The sequence below is a fragment of the Dipodomys spectabilis genome, unplaced genomic scaffold, assembly GCF_019054845.1.
Source record: "Dipodomys spectabilis isolate Male_0828 unplaced genomic scaffold, ASM1905484v1 ptg000118l, whole genome shotgun sequence".
In the NCBI taxonomy this organism is placed as follows: Eukaryota; Metazoa; Chordata; class Mammalia; order Rodentia; family Heteromyidae; genus Dipodomys; species Dipodomys spectabilis.
Window position 1 is genome coordinate 2,480,991 of NW_024870795.1, and position 6,091 is coordinate 2,487,081.

Sequence of the window (6,091 nt, forward strand, 5' to 3'; positions counted from 1 at the left end):
GCCCTGCCCAGACAAGGATAGATGCTGCTGTTTTGCTGGGAGGGGATAACTCCAGGCTGGCAGCCCTCTGGCCAGGAAGCATCAAAGGCAGATGAGGGAAGTGGAGACTTGTGGGCTCTAGTGACATACTGCATCCTGACCAGAATCCTTCATCCTTCAGGAAGTCTTTCCAGCCTCATCCCAAAGTGCAGATAAATCATACACCTGATGTTTAGCTGTCTTAGCCACCAGGAAACAAATACTTACGTTCAGCCATTAGCTCTTGCCTCCCACCTGAGATAATGCCACTAAGTGCCTTAGTGTGGGCCTGACCTACAGTTGATGATGTGCTCCAAAGATGGGACAGCATTGAGTGTTACCATCAGTTCCATGTCCCGGCTGCTCCCGGCCCACTCAGGGATTCTGTCGTTTGCTGTACAGTCCATTTGTACCCTTTGTCACTGGCCAAGACTATGAGGGCTAGGAGCGTGCAGAGAAGGGGTCCCTGGGTAGGTGGCTTTCAGAGAAGGTGTTCCCAGGCCTGGCTAGGTCTGATGAAATAGATCTGGAACCCAGAGGAGGGGGATGGAGAGAAGGCCTTGTCTGTGACCTGTCCTCTCCTAGAGTTGGTTCATTTGAATTTGCCAAGCCCTGAGAGTTGCCACTTCCTGGTCCAGGGCTAGTTTGTGACGAGGCCCTTCTGCCCTAGGTCCCTTCTGCCCTCCTTGGCACCACCTCCCAGTTTGTCAATGTGTAGGCCTCAGGTTGTTTCTTCTCTTGCAGTATACCCTTGGTCTTTTTTGTTATGGGGCTCTACTTCAGCCCCACCAGCTCTGGAGGGTACTCAGGGCCCTGCCCCAAGGTCTGTTCCCTCGGTAGACAGCTCCTTGAGAGTGGGACCCAGGTGTCAGTTGGCTCTCAGCTTGTGTATCCAGCATGGAGCCAGTAACCTAGGACCGGCCTCTCCTGGCCTTCGTTGTTAGGCTGGTGGAGGTGGCCCAGGCCTGAGCTGGGCCTTCTCCCTCACAGGTGGCATGGGTGGAGTGGGGGTGGGGTGTGGAACAGAATGCATGGCTCCTTATGTCCAGCTTCTTCTTGCTGGCTGGCCCAAGGCTTGGGAACAGTGGCTGCCTTTTTGGGGCAGCCAGGGCACCTGGCCAGAGCATGCTCTGTTGGGCACTGCCAGCCCTTCAGCAAACTCTGGTCCTGCTCTTAACCCAGAGAAGGCCCTGGGTTACTGGTGTTGTTCTTGGCGGACCACTGGGCCCCTCTGCAAACAGGGAGGCGAGTGTGCACCCGGCCTGGGCCTGTTTGTGTTGGCCTCGCCAGGCGGGGGATTAGCTCAGCTGGGCTGCTAATTGCCTCCGAAGTGCTGGCCGGTGATGCTGACAACGGCTGGGCCTCTGGTCCCCTCCTCCCCCAGCAGGCACCATGCCAGCCTTAGGGGCCTGGCCCAGAAGGGCCCCCTCTTTCCCCTGTCAGCGCCTGCTTGGCCTAGACCCTTGAGATGTGGGCAGGGGGTCACCAGGATTGGCAGCTCAGGAAGGAATGAAGGGAGATGCCTATGAAGTCATTGCCTGGGCCAGGCCACGCTCTCCCCATCCCCCTATTCTTAGGCACCTCCCACCTCCCCCTCTGAATCTGAGGCCTTCTGAAGCCTGCCACTTTCTACTCTTTACTCAGCCACTGCCCACCCGACTGGTCCCTCCTGTGTCTTGCTCTCTGTTCCTCTATGTGTCCTCCCATCCTGTCTTTTCCTCACTTACTTTCTAGCCCTTCTTAGCTCCAGTCAGTTGCCTGCTTTCTTTACTTCCCTTCTACCTGTGTTCCTGTGTTCTTGCCCTTGTGCAGGCTAGAGTTAACCTTAGGCCTGTTCAGGAACAGGCATCTCTGTATTTCACACCTCTCCCAGAGACGTTCAGGCCTGAGCTCCCAGGGCAGGTGCCAGGATGCAGTATAGACACAGCCTTTCCACCACCAACCCAGCCTGGGTGCTGAAAACCTTCTTCCCTCCACTCCTGGTGCACCCTTTGGCCCTGTTCTTTGCCCACTGTCCACCTCAGCTTAGCTCCTCCAGCTGGTGCTTGGGTCAGCACTGCCCTGACCTTGCTGAGGCAGCCTCCTGGCCTCAGTGAGCCTCTGCTACCTGGGACTCTTCTAGATCGACCTGACTTGGGGCCAAGGCCAGGTGTCTGCTTCCGCTCCTTGCCTGTCCACACTGTCTCTGCCCACCCCCACCATTTAATCCCCTCTTCTAGCCCCTTCATCATCTGATAGCAACCATAACTGCTATAATAAAGGTTGCCATTTGTTTAGCTTTACTTAGGTTATCTTACTACCCCCAAGAAATTTCTTTTTTAATTTAGTTCCATTTGAAGCATGTGGTTGGGGGAAGCCCCATGCTACAGATGGATAAACATGTTCCAGAGAGGCCAAGAATGAATTAATGAAGGATCCACAAGCGAGAGATTGGAAGCATTGGGTAGGATTCAAACCCAGGTCTGATTTCAACATCTGAGACCTTTTTGAAATCTAGAAAATGGCTGGCATGAGCTGGGTGCTGGTGGCTCTCACCTGTACTCCTAGCTTCTCAGGAGGCTGAGATCTGAGGATCATGATTCAGAGCCAGCCTGGGCTGGAACGTGTGTGACTCTAATCTCCAATTAACCACTAGAAAATCGGAAGTGGTGCTGTGGCTTAAAGTGGTGGTCTTGAGCAAAAAAAGCCCAGAAACGTACTCAGGCCCAGAGTTCAAGCCCCATGACTGACCAAAAAAAAAAAAAAAAAAAGAAAATGCCTAGCACAGACACCTTCACTTCTTGGTGCCATCTTCCTGATCTTCCCACCTCTGTTCCTGACTGGAGCATGCAGTGTGCTTTTCCACCAACCCTTAGGAAGACCACCTCCTACCACGTCTGCACAGAACTATGTGTGCCCTGCTGTACTGAGAACACTTTCCTCCAGCTCTCCTGTCACTCACTCAGTGTTTGGAAAGCCAAGTACAGTTCTTAACTGCTCCTGGACTGTGTGCACTGGCTGCGGTGAGAGTGGGGACAGGCCCCTGCTCCCTTAGCAAGGAGGAGCTCACACACTTGAAGGAGGGCTCCTGGGTCTCTTCAGCAGGGAGCCTAGGCTGGTGCTTTTGCTTGGTTATAAATAGTTCTCTACCCAAGTCCTTATTCTGGCTGGTTCCATTCATACCATCAGCGACAGACCTTGATTCCTTTGACCCGGGGCACAACTTAGTTCTTTTCCATTGACTCCAACTTCCTTTGTCAACACCCACTTCACCAGATCCTCCTTTCCACATCAGTACTCCTGGAAAGGCCAAGGTTGAAATAGCTGGTCATGTCAGCTCAGAAAAACAGAACAGCTGTATGTTCATGGGGGAATTTCAGAGAGCAGCTATGTAGTCCTTGTGGGCCTTAAACCAGTTCAAAAGAAACAAGGAGGTCTCCATGTCTAGAATGTGCTTGGTAATGGTTCTGCTTATTTTGTTTTTGTGCTGTTCCTGGAGCTTAGACCTAGGGCCTGAGCTCTGTCTCTGAGATTTTTTTGCTAAAGGCTGGTGATTTACCACTTGAGCCACATGTCTACTTCCCGCTGTTTGGTGGTTAACTGGAGATAAGAGTCTTACTGACTTTCCTGGCTGGGTTGGCATCACACTGCAATCCTTAGATCTCAGCTTCCTGAGTAGCTAGGATTACAGGCCTGAGCTACCAGCATACACAGGCAACAGTGTTTTATAAGAATATATTTAGTAAATACTCATTTTTTTGTGTGTCTTTCTTTTTACCCTGTTCTAGTAAAAAATAATAAAGTCACTGCCACAATTGCCAGATAAAGAAATAATCGTTTTATCGTGCATCAGACTATGTCATGGGCTGTCACATGGCAAGGAGCCTTGTATAAAAATTAGAGGGTGGGGTGGGACTGCGGCATGGGGGTAGCAGCACCCAGAGCTGGCATTATCCAGCTCTAGGCCTCAGAAGTTATCACATTCGCCTTGGAGCAAGAATGGTGGAGAGTAGCTGGGCCAGGACGTGGATCCTCCGGCCAGTTTCCAAGGCTCCTGTGTAACCAGGAGTGTGGGCTCTGTCAGACCTATTTCAGTTCTTCCTTTGAGACAGCTTGGACCCGGGCAAGTGCACTGAAGCTCCCGTTTCCTGTGGCTGTGGATTCTTTGTCCTGGGCAGCAGAGGCAGGATGGCTCAGCAGCGGTTCCTAGAAGGTGGTTACAGCATTCAGAACCCCTGGAGGACCAGCTTCCAGGAGCTCCCTGGCAGGCAGGCAGGGAAGCCTGTGCTTGGACACACACCTCTCACTTCTTCCTGGGACAGTGCCCATCAGACCAGCAAGCAGCCTGGACTCCCAGGAGAGTGCTCCATACTGGCCCCAAGGGGGCAGCTCCATTGTTCCCTCTGTCCAGGTTTGGCCCTGCCAGTGAAGGTTCATATTTTCCTTGATGCCAAGCAGGCAGCTGGACTGAATCCATCAGAGGAACGGTGGGCTCAGCCGGGCAGCTGTGGGAACCCTTGGTCAGTTCAACTTTCATCCATATCAGAGCCAGCCTGCCCAAGGTTCTCCCCACATCAGATGTGGCCCCAGCATCTCTCTTGGTTTTGGCCTCCTTGGATGGACAATGAGCAGAGAGCTTGGTTGGGGGATGAGGGCCTGTCTGTAAGGGAGCTAAACCCCAGGATGCGCAAACCAGGCCTAGAGGAGAGTTTGTGCAGGACTGAGCCCATTTTCTGAATCTGGGACTTGGTGTTCAAACACTGAGTTCAAGAGCCCACCTTCAAGAGCTTTGTGTGTGTGTGGGGGCGGGGGGACAGGGGTGTCTCAGAGCTCCAAAGGGGATTCTGGAGCTCAAGAAGACCCCTGCCCTGGAGCCTGGGACTCCCAGTGGGTAGGCAGCTTGGAGACCAGGCTGGCAGCAAGTTCCTTGGTTGGGAGCCCAACTAAGTAGCAGTTGAGTCTGTGTGTCCTGTTCCCAGAAGGCTGGGCTGGCACACCTCAGTTGGCAGGTGTCTAGGGCCAGGTCCTGGCTGCTAGGGCTATCCGTTGGTGAATCTCTTGCAGTATTCACGGTGTCTGGGGCCCCAGAGAACTGGAGGTCCTGAAGGTGACAGTGGCCCAGCTGCTAAGATTTCACTAGGCCACCTTCCAGCTGTTCGCCTCTTCCCTCGTAGCCTGCCTTCCTCTGTGGCCATGTGGGCTCTGGCCCAGCCTGTGGCCTCTGGCTTCCCTGGTCCTTTCTTTTGGCTAAGACGGTTCAAACCTCAGAAGACCTACAGTGACTGTGTCTTTGGATACAGGGCCAAGGATGAGCCTGAGTGGCCTCTGCCCATCTCAGGATGGGGGTCCAGCAAGCATGGCCCCTGCCACAAACAGGGTGTGTTTGTGTGCTGCTAGGATTGCTGGGACTATCAAGGGAGATGCCCCAGTACAGGGCCTGTGACACAGTATTTGCTCAATAAATTTGTTAAGTGAGTGAGATATGGGAGGGAGGACTGTACACAGCCCTTTCCTGTCTGTCTGTGAGATTTCCATTCTGCCTTACAGAGGACAGCACTGTGAGGGGTGACTCACACAGGGCTGGGACCTGTGAACCAGGATGGCAGCCTAACCTCACACCTAGGAGGGTCTGGGGAGTGGGAGGAGGGGGCGCTGGGGTGGGCTGGGCTGTGGGGTGAGACTGCTTCCCTTTGCCTCAGCTGCACTTCCTGCCTGGAAGGTGCCACAGAGGTTGGATTCCAGCTGCCGGTGAGAGCTGAAACGAGCCTTTGCCCATTCCTTCCCTTCCCAGGGAGTCTGAGGGACAAAGTTACCAGGCTCAAGTTTCCAGGGGTCCCTGGGTATGTGTGGGGTGGAGTGTTGAGCTCCATTTTCCCCAGGTGATCTTCCATCAAGATGGCACCTGCTCTCCCTAGTTGGTGGGTTCCATAGCTGAGTGAACAGCTGAGTGATTGGCCGTGGCCATGGGGGCTGCCAGAGGTAAGCGCAGAGTCCCTTTGGTCAGTGGCAGCCACACAGGCTGAGACTTTGGGGAAAGCCCCAGTTGGTGCCCTTGGGGTCTCCTGCCTGATTTCGGCAATAAATAACATGAGGA